This window comes from Falco rusticolus, chromosome 6, assembly GCF_015220075.1.
Source record: "Falco rusticolus isolate bFalRus1 chromosome 6, bFalRus1.pri, whole genome shotgun sequence".
NCBI classification, from domain to species: Eukaryota; Metazoa; Chordata; class Aves; order Falconiformes; family Falconidae; genus Falco; species Falco rusticolus.
This window is the reverse complement of record NC_051192.1, coordinates 75,163,886-75,178,321: the sequence shown is the minus strand read 5'-3', so window position 1 is coordinate 75,178,321 and position 14,436 is coordinate 75,163,886. Positions and strand designations below refer to the sequence as shown.

At 40.4% G+C, this 14,436-nt stretch overlaps 1 protein-coding gene across 1 annotated transcript in view; it reads left to right on the top strand.

The window, feature by feature from the left end:
- Nucleotides 1-14,436, top strand: part of EYS (eyes shut homolog) — an 874,042-nt gene that overhangs the window by 746,472 nt on the left and 113,134 nt on the right.

Here is a 14,436-nt window from a genome sequence, read left to right as displayed (position 1 = left end):
ATGATGGTTCAGTTCAGTGATGGTTCAATTGGAGCACAGTAGCTTTTTAAGTCATAGTATCTTGATCATTGTCTAAGGCACTCAGCATTTAGTAACCACATTTCTATTTAAAACTGATAGAATTTGTGAAGTAGTTGCCATGTCTATTGTAAAAGTTGTACTTCAGCTTTAAGGCAAATGCTGAACAGAATATATTCTAAAGGTTTTTTTAAATTCTGGACCACCGTATATTTCTTAGGTTGAGGAGACCTTGAATTTGGGGTGCTTCTGTGCCTCTCTTGATTGATGTGAGCACACAAAGAATACCAAACAAGTTTTTGATCATTAAGTCTTGTTTGACTAGAGCACAAATACAAGCAAGGCAACTTTATGAAAACATACACAGTTTGCTGGTGAAACTGAGTGCGTACTTGGGAGTAATGAGTCTATATTGCCTCTGCTGTTCCTTGCTATATCTCTGTCATTCTACTGATTGGTCTGTATTCTACCATTATGGAATACTTTTTCATTTAAAGTTTTGCTCTTGTGTAATGCATGACCATTGGATTTGTTTCCTGCATTTCTGCTTTCCAACTGCTGGCCTCAGTCATTTACAGAAACACTTTTGTTCTGAAATGGGTCACTGCTCTTCAGTCCAGAGGAGTCGGGGAAGATTGTGCATGTGCAAACCAGGGATAAGCAGCTCTATAGAAGCATGTTTTTCTATAGCAGCTAAGTGATTCTCAGAGATCACCTCCTCCAAGCCCAAGAATGATCCATTCCAATGAGCAGGAAATAAAGTGCCAGGAAACCTGCATGGATGAACAAGATGCTCCTGACAAAATATCAAAAGGAACCATACAAGAGGTAGAAGCATGGCCACATGGTGTGGGAGGAATATAGAGAAAATATCCAAATACACAGATACAGGGTTAGGAAAGCCAAAGTCCACCTGGAGATTTCTCTGTCAGGGGGCATGCAGAGCAAAGCCAAGTGCTTCTACAAGTATACCAGCAGCAAAAAGACTTGGGAAAATGCTGGATTGCTGCTGAATGGGGCAGGTGTTCTGGTGACAAGGGATCTGGAAAAGACTGAAATACTTAGTGCCGCCTTATGCCTCAGGCTTTATTGATAAGGCTTCAATTGATTAGGCTTCAGGAATCCTATTCCTCTCAGATCTGTAGGATAAAGTCTGGAGCAAGGAAGACTTACACTTGGTGGAGGAGGATCAAATTAGAGAACATGTACGCCAACTGGACATGTATAAATCCACGGAATCTAATGTGATTCACACGAGTGCTGAGGGAGCTATCTGATGTCATAGCAAGGTCAACCCTGATAATCTCTGCAAGATCAAAATGATTGCAAGAGGTTCCTGAAGACTGCCTTCAGGAAGGGGAAGTATGAGGATCTGAGGAACTACAGGATGGTTAGCCTCACCTTGATCTGTGGGAAGTTGGTGGAGAAAATTATTCCCGGAAACTGTTTCCATACACATGAAGGACAACAAAGTTGTTGGGAGTGATCACCGTGGATTTATGGAAGGGAAATTGTGCTTAACCAACCTGATAGCCTTCCACAATGAGGTGACTGGCTTGATGGATGGGGGAGAATACTGGATGTTGTTTACTAAGCTTTAGGAAGGCTTTAGCACTGCCTCCCATAAGATCTTTGGTGACAAACTTATTACATACTGGCTAGATAAGTGCACAGTGAGGTGAACTGAAAACTGGCTAAAGGGCAGGTTCAAAAAAGTCAAAGGATCAGCAACACAAATTCTACCTGGAGGCTGGTCACTAGCAGAGTACCCCAAGTCTCAATATGAGATCCAATACCGTTTAGCTTCATTAATGATCTACAAGATGGGACAGGATATGCCCCAGAAACAAGGGTTAATTATGAAGCAAGGAGGAGTGCTTGGTGCACCAGGTGGGTCTGCTGCCATTCAGAGAGACATCAACAGGCTGGAGAAATGAACCACAGGAATCTTGTATGGTTTAACAAATGGAAATGTGACATTGAAAATTTAAAAAAGGGCGTTCAATAACCCCAGGCACCATTATAAACTGAGGACTGACTGGCTGGAAGGCAGCTGTGCAGCAAAAGATTTACCAGTTCTGGTGGACAGCTAGTTGACAGTGAGTCAGGGGGGTACCCTAGTGGACAAGAAGGCAAAACAGCATGCTGGGCTGCATTAGAGAGAATGGGTTAAGGGAAGTTGTTTTTTCCCTCTCTTCTCACCTGGCTTTCTGGTGTTCATATGAATGCACATACATTATTATGTCAGTTCAGAAACTGTCTCTATTTAGTAAACATCACCTTTCTAGAAAGATCTAGATGCTGTGTTTCACATCCAAGTTCTGCATCTCTGATTTCAAATGGTTCACTTAGAATCCAGTATGCTTTTTCAGAGGTTATTCATCTTAGCTGTCAAGACTGCAAACAAAAACTATTACAACAGATTACCTCTTGGGATTTGGAGGTCTAACTTGGATACGTTACTAGGTAGTGGTCTTTAGAGAAGCAATTTCTGCATCCAAAAATCATAGAATCGTAACTTCATAGATTCCTAGAATGGTTTGGGTTGGAAGAGACCTTAAAGATCATTTAGTTCCAACCCCCTGCCGTGGGCAGGGACACCTTCCACTAGACCAGGTGGCTCAAACACCCATCCAAACTTCCACGGATGGGGCATCCACACCCTCTCTGGGAAACCTATTCGAGTGTCTCACCACCCTCACAGTAAAGAATTTCTTTCTAATATCTACTCAAAACGTACCCTCGTTCCGGTTAAAGCCATTGCCCCTTGTCCTATCACTGCAAGCCCGTGTAAAAAGTCCCTCTCCAGCTTCCTTGTAGGCCCCCTTGAGGTACTGGAAGGCTGCTGTGAGGTCTTCCCAGAGCCTTCTCTTCTCCAGGCTGAACAACCCCAACTCTCAGCCTGCCTTCAGAGGAGAGGTGCTCCAACCCTCCCATCATCTTTGTATCCCTCCTCTGGACTCACTCCAGAGGTCCACATCCTTCTTACGTTGGGGGCTGCAGAGCTGAATGCAGTACTGCAGGTGTGGTCTCACGAGAGCTGAGTACAGCAGCAGTATCACCTCCCTCTACCTGCTGGCCACGCAGCCCAGGATTCAGTTGGCTTCCTGGGCTGCAAGCACACATTGTCAGGCCATGCTGAGCTTCTCATGCACCAGCACCCCCAAGCCTTTCTCCTCAGGGCTGCCCTCTATTCATTATCTGCCCAGCCTGTATTTTTGCTTGAGATTGCCCTGACCCGCATGCAGGACCTTGCACTTGGCCTTGTTGAACGTCATGAGGTTCATACGCACTCACCTCTCAAGCCTGTCAAGACCTCTCTGGATGGCATCCCTTCCCTCCCGAGAGTCAACCGTATCACACAGCTTGGTGTCATTTGCAAACTTGCTATGGGTGCACTCAATCCCACTGTACGTGTTGCTAACAAAGGTGTTGAACAGCATTAGTCCCAGCACCGACTCCTGAGGAATGCCACTCATCACTGGTCTCCACTTGGACATTGAGCTCTTAAGCAGCTATCAAATGCAACCATTCAGCCAATTTCTTATCCACTGAGTGGTCCCTACCTTGAGTCCAGTTTTCTGCAGTTCAGAGACCAGGATGTCATGGGGGACAGTGTTAAATACTTTTCACAAATCCAGGTAGATGACATCAGTTGCTCTTCCCTTATCCACCAACGCTGTAACCCCATCATAGAAGGCCACCAAATTTGCCAGGCACAATTTTCCCTTAGTGAAGCTGTCCTGGCTGTCACCAATCACCTCCTTTTTTGATGTGCCTTAGCACAGTTTCCAGGAGGATCTGCTCCATGATCTTGCCAGGTACAGAGGTGAGACTCACCAGGCTGTAGGTTCCCAGGCTTTCCTTTTTTCCCTTTTTAAAAATGGGAGTTATGTTTCCCCTTTCTCAATCAGTGGGAACTTCACTGGACTGCCACAGCTTCTCAAATATGATGGATAGTGGCTTAGCAAATTCATCCATCAGTTCCCTCAGGACCCATGGATACAGGTCAGGTCCCATGGACTTGTGCACTGTCAGGTTCCTTAGATGGTCTTGAACCTGATCTTCTACAGTGGGTGGTTCTTCATCTCCCAATCTCTGCCTTTGCCTTCTGCAACTTGGGCAGTGTGGCTGGAGAAGCCAAAGAAGACTGAGGCAAAAAAAGTCCTTGAGTACCTCAGCCTTCTCCATATCCCTTTTTCCCTAGTCTTCCTTTTATTGCCAACATACCTATAGAAGATTTTCTTCTTGCCCTTAATGTCTCTGACCATCTTTAACTCTGTCGGGGCTTTGCTTTCCTAACTTGATCCCTGGCTGCTTGGACAATTTCTCTGTATTCCTCCCAGGCTACCTTGCCTTGGTGTCCTGAAGGTTTATTTTGTCCATAATGTGTGCAGTATTCCCTTTCCTGGAGAATTAAACATACATGAGAACAGACTGCTCCATCTCTGTATAACACATTATCAACCAAATCACTTCTGCTTTGCTGAGAAGTATGATAGATCTAAAAGATTCCCTTCTTGTTAAGTTGTCTACCTATCTGCACCAATTCCTTTTTTGTATTTGCAGAGGATGTAAACAGGGTGGGAAGCTGGGATGCAAATTTGCCTCTGCTAGCAGCCATTTTTCAGAAGTACTGGCAGACATTTTACACAGACTCAACCTGACAGAATGCCAGGGTCAGAAACCTCTTTGGGGAATGCTTTGGTTTGCTGCATACCAATTCCATTTTCCACAGGTTTGAGCAGGTTGAAGATATATGGGAAAACAATCACTTGTATACCTCCTGATCAGCCTTGGTAGGTCTGGCTCCAGAACCTCTTTTATCTGGACCTGACCAATCCTTCAGGTTTGTTCCTCTGAGTCTGTTGTCTTAAGAGCTAAGTCCAGTGCTTCAGTGGGTGAAGCATTTCCTGAAAGGAACAGTGAGAGATTCTGTGCTATAGAATCTCCCTGTACTTCTTTCCAAGCAGTGCCTGCTAATACTAGGAATCTGTTTACTAATTGTGGGTACTGTTTAGTAAATGGACCAATTTTAAGTGTGTTTGGCTTGTTGTCACCTTCCTTCTTCAGTGCTTTGGTTACAAACATCCTTTGGTACCTCTTGTAGCTGAAAGATAGGAGTAATCTCCCCCCGCTCCACTCTAATTTCTTACTTGATTACTTACTTGATCATCAGCCTGTCACATCAACTTGGTTCATACCATGTCGTGTGTGGAGCAGGAGAATTGAAGAGCCAAAGGAGGGCATTTTGTGTGTAGGTTATGGGGAAAAATTTCCAGGCTCCAGTTCCAGTGTTCAAGTGGTGCATGTGGACTATACAACTGTTTTATCTTCAGATGAGTTTATATTCATGAGACTGCAGCCAATGAGAGCCATAACTATAGTGTTAAACATATGCCCATCCACACCATTAACTGCCCATTTGCATATTTATTACTATAAAAAAACTAAGTTGGTTTTTAAAAAAATAATCAGATTAAATAATCAACAATTAGACAATTCATATAAAACTATTACTGACTTGTTTAAGACTTCTGCCACTTGTTTCGATTACACTGTTCAGTGGTAAAAAAAAAATTTCATCGCATGTTATTCTTCAGGTTCTTGGCAACTAATTAGACCTTTTGCTTCTGAAGGGACTTGAAGTATTACATGGTGAATATCTTAGCCATGTTTTATAATGAATGATGAGCTTTACAACACATACTGCTGGGCATAGACAGGTGTGTTTCATTAAGAAACATTTTTTACAGTCATTCTTAAAAGAAAGTTGCTTGCCTTTTCTCATCATCAGAGTACAAAAATACTATTGTATTGTTCATATTATTAATTACAATAGTTATGCAGAAGAAATTTATTTGACAGAAAGAATTTTTTTCTTTGTGTTTTTTGTAGCAAGAGAGAAGGATTAGTAGGCACCTAGGTTTCAGATACAAAATTTCAGGATGCAGCAGGGGCCACCAGCTCCCTGTCATCTGGTCGCGCTGCATCAGGTGCTCCCCAGGGGTCCATCAGGGCAGGGCCTGTCAGCCAGGGCTTGTCCCACCACCCAAGCCAGGAACAGGGCAGCCAAGGGCATCGATCCACTAGTGAAGGATCAGGATCAAGATCAAGCCCAGTGAGGGGAACCAGAGTCAGATACAGCCCTGAGATGGCCAGGCAGAGCTGTGGTGATGGGACAGGCTACACAATTACCATTTTGCTGTGAAACTACTGAATGTATCATATTGTGGAACTGGAAATCTCTAATTATTTTCATTCTTTTTAAGTTAAGATCTGCTCCAACTTAATATGAGAAAAAGTGTGTTATCTAGCTTCCATTTATTTGACTAAATATCTGTCTGTGTATATGACTGCCATGGTTTAACCCCAGCTGGTGACTAAGCCCCACACAGCTGCTCACTCACTGCCACCAGTGGGATGGGGGAGAGAATCAGAAGGGTAAAAGTGAGAAAACTCCTGGGTTGAGGTAAAGACAGTTTAATAGGGAATGCAAAAGCCACACATGCAAGCAAAGCAGAGAAAAGTATTCATTCACCGCTTCCCATGGGCAGGCAGGTGTTCAGCCATCCCCAGGAAAGCAGGGCTCCAGCACGCATAGCAGCGACTTGGGAAGGCAAACGCCATAACTCTGAATGTCCCCCCTTCCTCTTTCTTCCCCTCAGCTTTTATTGCTGAGCATGTTGTGATATGATATGGGATATTCCTATGGTCTGTTGGGGTCAGCTGTCGTGGCTGTGTCCCCTCCCAGCTTCTTGTGCACCCCCAGCCTCCTCACTGGTGGGGTGAGGTTGAGAAGCAGCAAAGGCCCTGGCTCTGTAAGCCCTGCTCGGCGGTAACAAAAACATCCCTGTGGTAACAACACAGTTTCCAGCAGAAATCCAAATCATAGCCCCATACTAGCTACTGTGAATAAAATTAACTCTATCCCAACCAAAACCAGTGCAATAGGGCAAAAGCCATGCTGTTTCAAGAGTATTTAAATATATGCTGTATCTGATGAGTGGTTCAGTAGAAATCTATATTCTTTACAGAGCCATTGTTTTACTAGTTTTTAAAAACAAAGTACTCTCCTATGTAAATGCTCTACTGCTTTTAGACGCAGAATTGCAAGTTCTCTAGCTCTTTTACTGCACTTTAAATCCATGCTAATGTAGAATTCCAGAGACTAGTTAATTTCAGAGGAAAAAAATGACAACTATTCAGTAAACTTAGAGTTTGAGTGTCACATCGTTCTATGACAAATTTTGTGATTTCAGTGCTCACTGGATTTGAAAGTATGTGTTTGAAAAGGACATGGAAAGATTAACCTAGGGAACTCTTAGTCTGTGTGGTCCCCTGATCATATGAGCCAGATGTTGCAAACCAAGCTTAGTGTTAATTAAGAAGACACATCTGTGTGTGGGAAATAAACTCATAAAATTACTTCACTAATGATTTGACAATTATGTCAGCCACTACACTAGTACTGGTTGATTAATACATTTGTTTAAAATTGTATAAAGACTCAAGAAGATGTAAACATAGACAAGTTTAGCTTTTATAGTGCAGAGTACAATTTCAGAGTTAATTGCTCCTACAAACAATCATGTTTCCAGTGTCTCAAACTATTCTCACAATATTTATTCTTACTGTTGTTGTTCTCCATGTATTGGCGCAGCAGATGGGTCCATTAATGTTAATCAATTAACCAAGACCGAAAAATCAAACTCAATTAGCACTAGATTTCAATAGGCACACTTATCTTCAGATTTCAACCACCACGAATGCTGTAATAACCAAAAATACACAAGGAATGTAATTTTTTAATTTTCATCCCTCGATAATGTAAGAAATACCTTCCTGGACATGTAGGTCACATTCAGATGGTACACTTTCAGCTATAAATAGGAAAAGCCACAACTGAAATCATATTTCAGAAACAGTTTTCTGCATGCTGGGGCATCACATATTTCTTCTTAAGCCTTAAAGAACTGATCACCAAATGAAAAATTCCATCCAAACTCCTAATTCCTAAATCCACATACAAATTCCTAAAGTTCATTTGCTAAGGTTTTGAATGCCTTTTCTTTAAGTTATAAAATGAGTTCTAGCTTAGCTTTCCTGTAAGTTAAGTAAATTTTATAGCTGAACTTGGTTAAGTGATAGAATGCCGTATATTATAGGTACTGAGAAGACCAGGTGAAGTGACTTAACAAAATTTGTGGTCTTTTCTTAGTATATATCCTCAATATTAATTAAAATAAAAAGTAGAAAAAGCCATTACAAATATGACTGGTTTTAGAAAAAAAGAAGGAGCTCAGACTGGAGACTTTGGAAACACTAAAAGGTTCCTTTCAACTTTCTTTTTACATCTCATTTTCCTGTTCAAAGGGCAGTCATCCTGAACCTCTCCCAGATCACATGCCAGAAATACTTCTTGTGCTTCCTTGTGCCCATAAACCAAAATGCATGTTGTGTCAGGTTTTGGCTGAAAGTATTCGTCGAAGGGTGGGCTTTTATGCCCTTATTGATGCTTTTCTCACATTTCTAGCACAAACCTGCAGCTTGCTTCCAGCTTGATTTGTGTGTTGAATTAAAGATAAAATTGTTACATGAGAATAAGTGCCCATTTTCAAACCAAGGAGTACTGAAGCACCTCCCAGAACTGCTAACAGCATTGCAGGCCAAATTTTTAGAATTGTTCATGGATTTTCTATCTGCTTTAGATGTAGGTGTTTCTGGGTAAGAAGGGAACTAGATAGTCAGAAATAGCAGAACTGATCATATTTCAAGAACTTTTTTATAGATCTGTTTTCTAGACTGAGACTCAGGCCAACATATTGTCTAGAACATCTCTTTGTTGGGATTTTTACAAATCCAAATCCGTTAGCTTCACTAAGATCCATATTAAGTCCAGAATTGATGTTTTAAGTTCCACTGTATTCAACTCTTGCAGAAAGATAAACCAAACAAAGGGATTAAATTTCTTTTTAGTTGATTTCAAAGGAAGATGATTTCCAGGTGAGGGTTGTGTATTTTCAGAGCTTTTCAGAATTTGTAGCATATGTAATTCTGTAGTACTGACTTGTATGAAGAATACAATCTGCTTCCTTTTAAAGTGCTGGGTTTTGGGCAGATCTGCCAATACAAAGGATGCTTAGATGTTTTAAAACTCCAGAAAATGCTGGTATTATTATAGTGATTCATGCTTGCACACAGCATTATTTAGGAAGATTAATTTCGGGGCTTGAATTTTTTGTATCCTGTACTTTTACTGAGATTATTTATCTAGTACAGATGGAATTTGGTACTTATGAAAGAGATTCACATTTGGAAATCCATTGTTTATTCTAATGTTTACTTCAAATTGGTCTGTGGTGAAGAAAAATGTTCATTTGAACTTATTTCCAAACTGTTTCATTTTTCTGGCAGAGAGATTGTTCAGCATTTCAGATTCCACACAATCTTAGGAAAAAACAATGCCATTCTTAAGAAAAATTTTTCACGTAATTTTTGAGAGGTAGGAAAGATAATGCCATTGAGCTTCTCAGAATGAACAAAATCCTGTTGGACATGCGGTTGTTACATCATATATTCACAGGAAAGTGAAGTAAGCAGAAGAGAAAATTTCATCTCAAATTTTCCTAACACTAAGTATTAACAAATAAAGAATTCATTTACCCATGTTGATCTCTGTGGTAAAAGGAATTACATTTCAATTAAACCCCATATAAAAACTCTGCATACTTTTTTTCTGAACTAAATACATTTCTCCCACTTACTGAAATTTTAACCCCACTTCTTGCCCTTGAAGTTTAGATGATAGCTAATTGCTCTAATCCACAATTGTGTTAGGATATCTATTTCAAGACTAGATTAAATTAACTAGGTGTGTCTCACTCTTGACATCAGAAAGAGATTCCCATTTTAACAAACTTTATTTTTAGACACTTTATCCCTCTGAGTATAGTAGTATGGAGAAGAGATTTGACTAAGATATCAAAACCATGGTCCATTAAGCTGGCAGTGTTAAGAGCTGATATTTCAGATTTTGGGCAAAACATCTGTATATCCCCTGGAAAATGTGCGATGATGCTGTATGAGGAAATAGCAAAATATGAACTCATAAATACTAATGGATAGACTAGTATCCAACGTTGTTCTTTTTATTTAAACTTTTAAAATATGCAACTTCTTTATTAATGATTAAAATATAGTACGCTCTTCAGAATTTGTTTCAGAAAATCATTTATTATAGAAGTATTGTTGAAATAACAAATTCTGGCAATTGAAAAATAATCCAAGCAAACAGAAAAAAATAATGTTCAAAGAATAAACCTTTCTCTGTTTTTAATTTAGAATCATAGAATAGTTTGGGTTGGAAGAGACCTTAAAGATCATTTAGTTCCAACCCCCTGCCGTGGGCAGGGACACCTTCCACTAGACCAGGTGGCTCAAACACCCATCCAAACTTCCACGGATGGGGCATCCACACCCTCTCTGGGAAACCTATTCGAGCGCCTCACCACCCTCACAGTAAAGAATTTCTTTCTAATATCTACTCAAAACGTACCCTCGTTCCGGTTAAAGCCATTGCCCCTTGTCCTATCACTGCAAGCCCGTGTAAAAAGTCCCTCTCCAGCTTCCTTGTAGGCCCCCTTGAGGTACTGGAAGGCTGCTGTGAGGTCTTCCCAGAGCCTTCTCTTCTCCAGGCTGAACAACCCCAACTCTCAGCCTGCCTTCAGAGGAGAGGTGCTTCAACCCTCCCATCATCTTTGTATCCCTCCTCTGGACTCACTCCAGAGGTCCACATCCTTCTTACGTTGGGGGCTGCAGAGCTGAATGCAGTACTGCAGGTGTGGTCTCACGAGAGCTGAGTACAGCAGCAGTATCACCTCCCTCTACCTGCTGGCCACGCAGCCCAGGATTCAGTTGGCTTCCTGGGCTGCAAGCACACATTGTCAGGCCATGCTGAGCTTCTCATGCACCAGCACCCCCAAGCCTTTCTCCTCAGGGCTGCCCTCTATTCATTATCTGCCCAGCCTGTATTTTTGCTTGAGATTGCCCAGACCCGCATGCAGGACCTTGCACTTGGCCTTGTTGAACGTCATGAAGTTCATACGCACTCACCTCTCAAGCCTGTCAAGACCTCCCTGAATGACATCCTTTCCCTGTCATTTAGGCAGTATAGTGGTTGTTGTATTAAAAATGTCTTTGGAAAAATCGATGTTTTATGTTCTCAGGTCCGCAGATTCAGTATTATCTTTAGTGTGAAAAGTAACATGCTGAAAACAATGTGCAAGCTGTGCACAAAATTTGTTAAGCATGATGAATCAATTCCTTTGTACTTAAACCAGAGAAGCTGCCATAGCTAAAATTTTAGTCTGGGTATTGAAATACTGCCGTTTTAATACCAGTCATCTTAGAATGTTTTGACTCAATTCTCAGAAATACTATGTAACATGATTTTTGAGAATTACAGCAGAACCAAATCAGCATTTCTAATAGCGTTGATTCCAGAAGAGGTATCTTATTTGGAGAAGCTTTAAAACACAACGTATCAGCAAAATTAATTGAATAATGTCCTTTTCCGAGGCCTTTGGGATGTTTATGTGTATATAGAATACTCAAAACACTACTCATACCTATTTGTATGTAGTATTAGTATGTAGAAGTAGTGCACAGATTCTTAGAATTTCTCTTCTTTCCAAATCCTGACAAATATTATAGCTGGTACTGTTTGTTATATGTTTTATCATGTAGTACGTGTATGAAGAATGACAAATGCGCCATATTCTTTGTACTAATGGTTTTCAAAAATTCCTCAGAGATAATCCTTCCAGTGAAATGCATATGTTTTCCATAAGTACCCCCTTATATCCTCTAGCTGTTTACTGTAAGTTATCACAATAAAATTACAAGGCTGATACTGGAGAAGATGAATAACGCACTATCTGTAATATATGTTAGAACATTTATTCCTTTGCTGCTAACCTAACATATGCACCTACCTACTAGTGATAGATTTCTACACTTCAAGCGATGAAAATTACATAAGAAAGACAAAAATTGTGAAAGTTCAGTGCTGACTAGCATAGTTGACTGGAGATTGAATGGCTGAGAATATCACTGTTCTGAATCCCTGTTTGGGGGAGCTTATCATTGAAAGGAACAGTGAAGTTTATCTGAGGCCACATAACTGAACTGATTTTGATTATGGTTTAAAGAAGCCTTCTTCACCTTTGGGATCTTGTTGAATTCGAGAACATGCTTAATATTTAAACAGAATTTGGGAAGTCTGGATGAGATACCACCTTGATACAGAAGGTTGCTGTGTCACCAAATTTGGTTTTGTTACTTTATTTCTTTTTCAGTAACAGCATTTATTTAAATTTGCTTTTTAGAGAGGTAAGAAATGGTGTTTTTTTTACAAGTAGCCTATGTTTTTTTGGATTTAGAAGAACCAGCGAGCTTTGTGATTATGTGTACAAATAAATACAAAAAGTGGTACCCACATAGTCATGGGAATTTCGTGCTGTGTGTGCATGCATATAATGCATTTAGATTAGTCTTCTTCCAGCTAGCCAAACCTAGCTAAAAGAGCTTTTTGGGAGGAGAAAGACAGATATAGAGGAGGCATTCAACCTGTACCCAGAGTATCCACAGGTATCCAGCTGACTCTTCAAAGGCAAAGGTAACCTTGCTAGTACCCCACTTTTTCTCACTGTCTGTTGACGTGCATCAATATGTGCATGCTTGTGCAGACTTCCCCACAACTGGTTCCAGTTATTTCAGAATAAATATCAGTCCTAATTTTTTGAAGGTTGGAATGTTTTGGGGTTTTTTGACTAGGTAAGAATTACTGAAGTTGTTTATTACTCTTAAGTGGAGGGGAGCACAGAAGATCAATATGTTATTCCTAAAGAATCCAGAGATTTAAGAATTATCGGGTGTCCTGCTAGAGAATTAGTGCATCCCTCTTCAGAAAAGACTGTCTTGGACAAAAAAGTTTAAGAAACACTGCTCTTGAAGACTGATTGTCTGAAACCTATAATAACTTAGGAGATATGAACATAAAAGAACCCTAGAACCACAAAAATTTGAGGTTCACCAGGTTCACATATGTCCTTCACCAGGACCTTCCTTGGGTTACCTCAAATCATAGTAGAAGGGGTCAGCACAATGCCTAATATGGGTCCATTGGCATCTTCCATAACACATGGAGCCATCTAGCATTGCTGTAGACTAGTTGTGGGAAAATAAAAATCATTTCACAACAACCTTGAAAGCTAATGACATTATTTTCAATAGTAGTTATCTGTTGTCTATCTTGTTTATCTATTGTTATCAATACTGCTCAATTACCTATCTAGAGCTAGAATACTATATTACTAAATAAAAAGTTCTGCATAGCTCTAAAAGTCTTAATGTTTCCTTTAGGGACATACTACTCTTTTTAGTAGTTGTGTTTGTATTATTACTAGACTTATTAGTCATACCCAGTTAAAGTATGTTCTTTGTGTGCTTGTAAGAGTAGGGCTGGTATTGCTTCTTCTCTGCTTCAAAATCTGAGAGTGCTTAGGAGTTAGGAGTTGGCGGATCAGGGCAGTCAAGGCATGATCTGTATTACTCCACAAGGCATGAGAGTTCAGTAAGGGGTGTTGTGTTCTCTTGTATTCAGGTCACCTTCTCAGCATGCCCATCAATTTAACCTTACTTCATGCTCTGGAAATTTTATCTGGCTTGGAGGTCAGCGTGTGAACTAGATTTTTTCTGACATTGCCTCAGCAAGGAGTCTTATGGACGGCTAAGACCACATTTCATTGCTTTGAAGATAAGCTACATAAAAGACTGACCATGCTGGTTCTGGTATTTCTTATCATCTTCTAATGTGGTTGTGACATTTGACCTGGGCCGTATGAAATAGTCATAAGTTCTTGGACAACCTACTCATTTATATATATTAGCATATAAAGTACTTTAACGGATAGTTTACTTTGGTGTGTACATAAAAGAGTACAGAAGTGCTAGCAGTTTCACATCATGTCTCAATAGGCTGTAATATAAATGAGACTTGAGTTCTGAAAAAGCCCAGTGAGAGGGAACACGTCAGGAATCCCGCAAGGTGAAATGGCCCAGACAGAAAACAGTTGCTTATCATATGGAGTATTTTTTTAAAGTTATTGAAACTGCCAGTTATAAGGGCTCCTCTGTGCAGCACTGTTATTTACATTAGAGATCTCTCTCTACATTACCCTGCAAATTTTCTCAAGATTAAAGAGGGGTATGTAAGCCTTCGGTTCCAGAAGTTCTGGTCATGACATCTCTCTTCATAGCCTTTGAAGCTGCTAATAGAATGTAAAGTTTCATAACTTAGTTACCATGTCATCACCTTTGCTGCAATCATCAACTATGTGGGAACACAGATACAAA